Source organism: Ctenopharyngodon idella, chromosome 15, assembly GCF_019924925.1.
Source record: "Ctenopharyngodon idella isolate HZGC_01 chromosome 15, HZGC01, whole genome shotgun sequence".
Classification (NCBI taxonomy): domain Eukaryota; kingdom Metazoa; phylum Chordata; class Actinopteri; order Cypriniformes; family Xenocyprididae; genus Ctenopharyngodon; species Ctenopharyngodon idella.
Window position 1 is genome coordinate 20,935,029 of NC_067234.1, and position 9,232 is coordinate 20,944,260.

The 9,232-nt window shown below is 36.3% G+C and overlaps 1 long non-coding RNA gene across 3 annotated transcripts; it reads right to left on the reverse strand.

The window, feature by feature from the left end:
- Positions 1-4,392: 4,392 nt before the first annotated feature.
- Positions 4,393-9,217, reverse strand: LOC127495485 (uncharacterized). Of its 3 annotated transcripts, none has more exons than XR_007925133.1 (5): positions 8,984-9,217; positions 6,435-6,605; positions 5,944-6,029; positions 5,543-5,617; positions 4,393-4,812 (listed from the first exon to the last, which is right to left on the reverse strand). It is a non-coding gene; the product is annotated as an uncharacterized LOC127495485 (long non-coding RNA). The 3 variants fall into 3 exon arrangements; XR_007925132.1 differs by lacking the exon at positions 8,984-9,217 and adding an exon at positions 6,957-8,915; XR_007925131.1 differs by lacking the exon at positions 8,984-9,217 and having other exon boundaries at positions 4,395-4,812; positions 6,435-8,901.
- Positions 9,218-9,232: the final 15 nt, after the last annotated feature.

Here is a 9,232-nt window from a genome sequence, read left to right on the forward strand (position 1 = left end):
CACAATAACTATTTGTAGTGCACTTTGATCTTTGAATTTTTACATTCACAAACAGCTATATTAAACACTACATGAAAGGTAATGTTCGAAATACCTACTGTTCTAAGTGGACAAGCTACTAGTTGTGCGTGACAAATGTTGGGGAAGATGGGCAACGACGCCACCCTTTTCAACAGAGTGCACTTACTGATAAATTGTAACATTTAGAGGATGAGGATCTTTCTAAAAATCAAACCAGCCCCAGACTTTTGAACAGCAGTGTAGATATTTCAAAAGGTCCTGAATGGAACATTACAGTATTTTAATGTGGTCACATTTGGAAATACAATTACTATTCAAATTAACAATTTAATTGTCCATATCTATCAAAGATGTGATTAATGAATGTAATCTAAGATGAATGTGTATGCATTTCAAACTGTATTTATCATTTTTTCTGGTCCAGTACCCAGCCCCTTATAGGCTACTTCAGTTAGTGCATTACTGTAAAAACAGTTTTTTACAGACTAATGAACCAGTCAAAATCATTTTATGTTATAATCAACAATATGCCACAAATACTGCTGACAGAGTTTAACCTCTTTTGAACCCATAAGTGAAAGCTCAAACTAAAATTATATAAGGAATAATTGATGACGGGCCATTGAATTCTTAGAAAATAATGCACACCTGAGGTTGTAATGCATTACACCTTGGGTGTGAATTATTTTCTAAGAATTCAACGGCCTGGAGTCAATTATTCTGCTTATACTACGGTTACCACACCTCAAAGACACTTTTCCGATGTTGTATTTCAAGACATTTGTCAGGTTTTTGTACTTAAAACACTCTTGTGTGGGACTAAGTTAATTTTCTCATCCCAAGCCTCCGTTGCTAATTCCAAAACATCATTTCAGAACTAGTAACGGAGGCTTGAGCCTTGATAGCAGAATAATACCGTTGATGCAGTTATTATTAAAGCAGTTGAGAGAGAGAGAGAGAGAGAGAGAGCATGTGAATTAGCCTACCTTAGTCTAGCGCATCTCTGATGGCAGCAGTGCTTCTACTAATAGCGAAACAAGTTTATCTACCTCAAGAACTGCACAGTTATAGGCCCTTTTCACAATGACGTCAGTTAACTTCCGCCTATCCGCAAAGCAGTGGATCTGGGCTGCGTTCAGCCTCGACAAAACGTTGCAAAAGTTTTTTAAACGGAAACAGTGGTGTGTTGAACACCCCATTCTGATCTCTTTAATACCGCGTGGTTTATATGCATGTTGCCGCTGATTGGGCTGACATTTTTGACACACCCACCAAACAAGAGAAAACGTATCTCAAACCCGTTGCACACCGTTTCCAGGAAACATGTCGTTCAACCCGGAAACCGTAGCAAAACATTGCGCACCATTTGAGCTTGAACGTGCCCCCGTTGTTCCGTCTTACCTTCGCTCTGGCGACGTCTCGGGAAAATGCTTTAATAACTTTAAACGCGAACTGTTTATGTCAAGAATTTACACAGTCGGCTTCTTTTGGTAACGTTATTTATTATTTCCTTTCTGTAACTGCCTTGCTTAGGGTTTCCGCGAGCAGAAACTTTAGCAATGTTGTGTCCTTGAATTGCTGTCAGAGTTTTATCACAATGATTGTGCGTCCACACAAATCTGTTAGCCTATTTGGAATAACAAGAATATTGTCTTTAAAAACAAATCTTTATTTTTAGAAATTGGTAGGCTATGATAATGGTATTGTTTCTTTTGAGATTTATTCATGAGTAATGGACACCTGAAAGTAGAACATCCACATATAATACTCCAAAGAATTAATGGTGGGAAGATTTTAGATCATTTTACATCAGTTTAAACTGAACTGGTGCAATATATTAAGATTTTATAATTTGTAAGAAGTGTATTGAAAATACAAAACGGAAGTATGTGTTCATTTACCTAATGTTATTCCCTGGAGAAATTATTTTATTTAATTAATTTAATGCTGCTATAACAATGAGTACTGTTGTAAATCCTCTGTATATTTTTGTTTGTCGCATACAAAAAGTCTTGTTCTACAATAAACCCAGCTAACATCAGACCAGAGGGCCACTGGCGGCCCACCGGCGGACGCCGCCAGCGGTGCACTGGCGTTTTGCTCATCGTTATTCCAGCGGACCACCAGCGGCAGCCGCCACTTTTCCGACGGTGGTCCGCTATCGAGCCGCTGGTTTATAATAAAGGTTTTCTGGCAGCCCGCGGTCGGTCCATGGTTTATAAGTTCCTTATATTAACCACTGTCCTTCCACACTATAATGAATCAATGTACACCACTCTCAATAGCAGTTGCAAATTTATTTTTAAATACATTTTCAATGAACAGATTAAAATACATACATTTATTCATTTATCAGATGTTTTTATCCAACGTGACTATTAGTCAAGTAAATTAGGAGCATTAAATTCACGTTTATTTCTAAATTAACCTTGGTTTTACCACAGCATTTGCAGTAAAAACAACAAAATGAACCATGGTTTTACTACAACTATGGTTTATCTATGATTGTTGTTGTAAAACCATAACTACAAAACGCATGGTTTCAAAACCTATGGTTACTAGTCATGATAACCATACTTTTACTCTAGTATTACTGCAATATTACAATAGTAGAACCATGGTTTGAAGGAAAAAAACCCCATAGTTGCTACAGTTTTACCATAGTAAAACCATATAGTGCTTTTTATATATTAGTTTCAAAGCAGCTTTACAGAAAATGCATGTTCAAGATTATACAATTGCAAAATATCCTTTAATCAGCCAGAGGTGACTGTGGCTCACTGAGGTGCATCTTCTGGCAACAAAGTACCAGTAATGTCCATATGACAATAGCTCTAAGATAAAGTAAATTTAAAATCATGTGTTTAAAGTCGTGTTCAGTAAAACAGACAAAAGGATGCTCTCTTCAACATTTTTAAAGGGCAAGTTTGTAGATTTTTAACACACTTTGTATTGTTACAATGTTGGTCATATATGTAAATGGAGAATGTTTGATATTTCTCTGAGTTACATGTACTGAGATATATGGAAGCTTGTTTCCGCCATGAAATAAAAAATAAAAAAGGTAATTGCGACTTTTTATCTCACAATTCTGACTTTCTCAGATTTACAAGATTTAAATATCACAATTGCAAGTTATAAAGTCAGAATTGTGAGAAATAAAGTCAGAATTGCGAGTTATAGTCAGAATTGCGTAATATAAAGTCAGAATTGCGTGATAGAAAGTCGCAATTACCTAGGGCTGCACGATTTATCGCGATTAAATCGCACGCGATCTGGCAAAGGCTGCGATTATTTTATACGCAGCTTGTCAGAGCTGTACGGCTCTGGCCAGTAGTAAATGCCTCTCCATCTGAAAACCAGAGGGTGCTCTTGTGCAGAAACTCAACATATGCCCTGCAGCAGAAGAGGATAACACTCATCATATCGCTGTAGCGGAATAAACAGAAGATTGAAACGTTTCGATTGATTAAACATGACTAATAAACACACGACTGCCTTATTCTGTGTAAGAAGCCACATCATCTCACAGAAGAATGCTAAACTCGTTATGAAGTGAGTTTGGAGTAAAGACATGTTATTAAATGTTCTCTTTTGTTGGACAAGATGTTAATAAATGCTTCTCATGTCTGGAAAGATGTTTGACGCTTGTTGCTTTTTTAAATGTACATTATAAGACTCAAATTCGCAGTGCTTTCAGGTGGATTAGCATTTGGAGCCATACTTCATTGACAAGCTGCGCATAAAAAAAAAAAAAAAAAAATGAATCGCAGCCTTTGCGATTTCATAATCGAACTAAGAATCGCGTTTAAGTGATAATTGCATTCAAGTTCAATGATATTTTCCATATTGTGCAATAAATCGTGCAGCCCTACAATTACCTATTTTTATTCAGTGACGGCAACAAGCTTCCATAGAGATATCACTGTCTATTTGTCAGCAAAACTGTCATGCAAGCCTTCCCTTCGAGGCACTTGCCCGGTTTCACAGACAAGGCTTAAAGGGTTAGTTCACCCAAAAATGAAATTTCTGTCATTAATTACTCATCCTCTTGTCGTTCCACACCTGTAAGACCTTTGTTCATCTTCGGAACACAAATTAAGATATTTCTGATGAAATCCGAGGGTATCTGATCCACACATAGGCAGCAAAGACATTGCACCTTTTGACATCCAGAAAGGTAGTTGAAAAAATGGTTAAAATAGTCAACCTGACTACAGTGGTTCGATCTTAATGTTATGAAGCAACGAGAATACTTTTTGAACCACTGTAGTCACGTTGACTATTTTAACCATGTTTTCAACTACCTTTCTGGATGTCAAAAAGTGCAATAACTTTGCTGCCTATGTGTGGATCAGATACCCTCAGATTTCATCAGAAATATCTTAATTTGTGTTCTGAAGATGATTGAAGTTCTTAAGGGTTTGGAACGACAAGAGGGTGAATAATTAATGACAGAAATGTAATTTTGGAGTGAACTAGCCCTTTAACTTAAAGCATATCTTAAAATATGTCAGTGTCATTGCTTTGTGTCAAGATGCACAACAGTAATGTTTTTTTATTTTTTTCTAAAGCATGTTTAAAAAAGCTACTTAAATGTCCTAATTTAACTAAGACCTAATCCTGACTTAATCTAAGCCCTGTCTGTGAACCCGGACCAATGATTACAATATAAGGATAATATCTGTTAGTTTTGTATGTCCATCTATAGTTTCCATCATCTGAAGTCTTCACAAGTGAGGCTGGATCCAAACTTGAGCTGCCGTAATCCTAGTAACCTTGCTGGGCATCCTGAGATAGAAACAGCAACAGGAGAAAGATTAGCTAACTACCTCCTTTAATGGACTTTGATATGATGATTTGCTGCTCAAGAAACATTTCTGATTATTATCAATGCTGAAAACAGTTGTGCTGATTAATATTGTTGTGAAAACTGTTTTAACAGTTTAAACCAATTTTTATTCTTTTTATTATTTTTTTTTCCACAGAATTTGTTGATCCCAAACCTATAAACTGTAGCGTACTCTAATGGGGTCAATTTTTTTTTTTTTTAAGAAATTCACACTTTTATTCAGCAAGGATGCATTAAATTGACCGAATGTGAGAGTAAATATTTCTGTTTCAAAAAAATGTTGTTCTTTTTTTACCTTTCTATTCATCAAAGAATCTTGAAAAAAAATATGAAGCAGCACAACTGTTTTCAACATTGATAATAATCAAATGTTTCTTGAGCATCAAATCATCATATTAGAATGATTTCTGAAGGATCATGTGACACTGAAGACGGGAGTAATGATGCTGAAAATTCAGATTTGACCACAGGAATAAATTACACTTTACTATATTCACATAATAAAAAGTATTTTAAAATGTAATAATATTTCAGAATGTTACTGTTTTTACTGTATGTTGATCCAATGAATGCAGCCTTTGTGAACAGAAGATACTTGTTAAAAACATTAAAAATCTTATCAACCCCACACTTTTGAACATTAGGGTATGTTTAAGAGGGTTTACTTACTAGTCATGTGGTCCGAAAGGAACTTTTTTATCCGCTCCAACTCTGCTATGGTGCAAGGCATCAGCAGGGAAGTATCTAGGAACATAAACAATTTGTCACAGAGCCAACAATATTATTATACAATGCCAGGTTTATGAAAAGAAAAGAAGCTACAGCAGAAAAAGAAGAATACACAGAAAACAGAATTTATGTTTTTAGGTTTACTTATTCATTAAATATTGCTCATATAGTGTCACTTACATTTGGATGTCAAAGCCTTCTTAAAACAAATTAAATAAAAAAAAAAAAATGCAAATTTGAGAAAATAAAAAAGAAGAAAATAACAGATGCATGGTATAGGTGAAAAATATGGTGGGAAAAAAAATGGATATGGAGTTATTTGGTGAGTTTCCTCAACTTACCTGTTTCCTTCTGTCAGCAGCTTCCTTCAGAAATGTTGAAATCTTCGGAGCTTCCCCTCTGTTGTAGAGGGGTTATTTTGTTGCTGCTGAAATCACAGAACAATGTTTATCAATATTTGTTTACCATGAGAGCTCAAAACGCTTTTGAAAACTTGTGCTTCATGCAAGTCACCGATTAACAGCAGGCTACATTTACGTTTATAAATTAGCCAGCTTCAAATCGCCCATTGACAGCAAAACCTTTATCAAAACCTCTCATCTACACATAAAGATGTGATTAAAAGCCTAAACTATCATAAACAAATCAATCGATAGAGTTAGCCTACCTCTTCTGAAAACGGGATGCTAACGGATATGCTAACGGAGTTTTTCGAAGACACTAAACTGTTTCTATAAAGTAAATATTCAACATAAGTGTGTCAATTACATGTTAGAAAAGTGACAAGAACAGTTGTGTATATTATTCGTGTGATTTTAGCGACTAAACTCACCTGAAAAGAGTGAAAACAACAGCGAGAAACTGCTGTTTTTGCTGCTTGTCAGTTGTTGTTTCTCCGTTTCCATGGCAACTCAGCGCCGCTCCAGTGAAAGCGGTTCGAATGTTCGGCGCGCACACGCATTAAAACACGTCACAGTCATGCAGCATTCACATAAATAAACATCTAGAATTAAAACATCACATAAAAATCTCATTAATATTAAATCATGAATTTAAAACTCATTTTGTAGTTTTATGACCCGTTCATAGGAACAAAATGCCACCCCAGCACGTGATAGTGGGACAATTGTGGGACTTTTATAACTTAATAATTGTATAACTTAAACTTTTATAACTTATTAAAAATATTTATTGTTGTTTTTACAAACATTCAGCCACATTATTTTATTTGAAAGCGTGCTCATAGGCAGTTATACCAAGCTTTTGATATAGATATTAGGTTAGTCTCAATATTTTTTATTCAGTGCTTTCAGATTCTTTTTAACTGCAAAGATAATATAAAATAAATACACACTTATTAAAAAAGATGTCCTGTAAGCGCTCAGTAGAAACTGGGCCGACTATCGGCTTGCCACTGGTGTACCAACGGTGGCCCAGCAGTGGCAAACCGCTGGTGGCGTGCCACCCAAAAAACGCTGGCAGACCGACTGCATTTTCAGATTGGTCGGCTCGCCGATGGTGTGCCGACGGTGGTCCGACCGTGTCTAGCCGCTGACTTTGTGCCGCCCAAAAAACGCTGGCGGACCGCCAGGTCATTGTTAGCTGGGAAGAGATGGAATGATGCCGATGTTTTTTTTACTAATAAAAATACCATGTACAGGAGTCAGTTTTTACAACATTATCAGTCTTCATGTAGAAATAGCATTATATTAAACACAATTTTTATTATTATGTATGTCATATTTATCGAAATAAAACTGAAAAAATAGACTTTTTGATATTTAAAAAGAATAAGCTTATGTTGATCTTCATTGTACATACAGGCACTGAAATACGTAGTACATTAAACATTGAATGAAAAAATTTTCTGCACGTAAATGTCGGAAACGTGCGTTTATTTCACAAATACTGACAAATACATATAAACAGCTTCATCTGCAATAAAGACAGCAAAGTTTGCACGTTACTACGGGCAGCAGATTGTCATTTCTGACTAATTACAAAAAAACAGAACAATGTCTAAAAGCTGCTATGTGACATGGTGTACAGCAAACAAGCTAAAAAACCCAGAACTAAGTTTTTATAAACTGTCGACCCCCAAAAAACGAATGTTTAAGGACACAAAAGTGGATACAGGCAGTGAGACAGAGCGCAACGGGTCATATTACTATAAGAAATACACTGGAGGAGAACGTAATCGGCGACAGCTTATGCTAAACAAACAAAGAAAAAAAAAAAACATTAATTATTTTTAACCATGTCAAAGAATTATTTCACCTGGTCCGAATACGTTCCCCTCCAATGCATTTCTTATAGTAAAATGACCCGTTGCGCTCTGTCTCACTGCCTGTGTCCACTTTTGTGTCCTTAAACATTCGTTTTTTGGGGTCGACAGTTTATAAAAACTTAGTTCTGGGTTTTTTTAGCTTGTTTACTGTAGACCATGTCACATAGCAGCTTTTAGACATTGTTCTGTTTTTTGTAATTAGTCAGAAATGACAAGGAGGCAGCCTCACGAAATACAATGGAGACGGTTGGATTGTTTTTCCCCCCGGTGGGCGTGGTTTTCAGATTGTGACGCGTGTCGCTCTGTCTCTATGCTGACTGAAGTGAGGATGCCCTGCTTCGAGTCCAAACGGAAGCTGTGTGACGTCATGTGAAAATGTGCGTCTGTCACCTCGCTGGTGAGAAATGTCATGTAGCTTTAACTATTTTACTGATTAATTCGTCAGAGCAGCGCTGACAGAACGTTTCTGTATGAGTGTGTGTCTATGTGTACGTTTGAAAGAGAGAGAGAGTGGGAGTATGCACGCTTTCAGGACACAATAAAACGTATTTTGTGGCAAAAACCATGACAATAATTTGTCGTTTTCATCCTATTGTTTACTATATTTATTTGCTTGGTCGGTGTCGTTGTGGGTTTTGGTTCTATTGCTGTTGTAGGCTGTAGGGACCTATTCAGAGAACTGAAACATTTGGCGAAGTGATATGGAACTGTAATGCGGTCAAGACCTGCCTAGAACTACTTTAGCCGTCTGTTTCACTGAAAATAATTGCACATCTTAGAACGTTGGTCAACCAATCAGATTCGAGCATTCAACAGCCCCCATAGTATAAACCCGAATTAAACCTCGAACAGAACATTATATTGTTTCAGATCTACAAAAGTTATTGTTTCCAAAAAAGTTAAAAACATTAAATGGGAAGTTTCATATTTGCCCAGACAGTTTTGGAGAAACACCAAGGCCCGGTTTCACAGACAGGGTTTAGGTTAAGCCAGGGTTAGGCCTTTGTTCAAATAGGGGATTTAAGTAGATTTTATAAATGTGCCTTAAAGGATTAGTTCACTTCTGAATGAAAATTTCCTGATAATGTACTCACCCCAATGTCATTCAAGATGTTCATGTCTTTCATTCTTCGAAAAGAAATTGAGGTTTTTAAGGAAAACATTCCAGGATTTTTCTCCATATAGTGGACTTCACTGGGGTACAATGGGTTGAAGGTCCAAATTGCAGTTTCAGTGCAGCTTCAAAGGGCTCTACACGATCCCAGACGAGGAATAAGGGTCTTATCTAGCAAAACGATTTCTAAAAAAAATAAAAAATTATATACTTTTTAACCACAATTGCT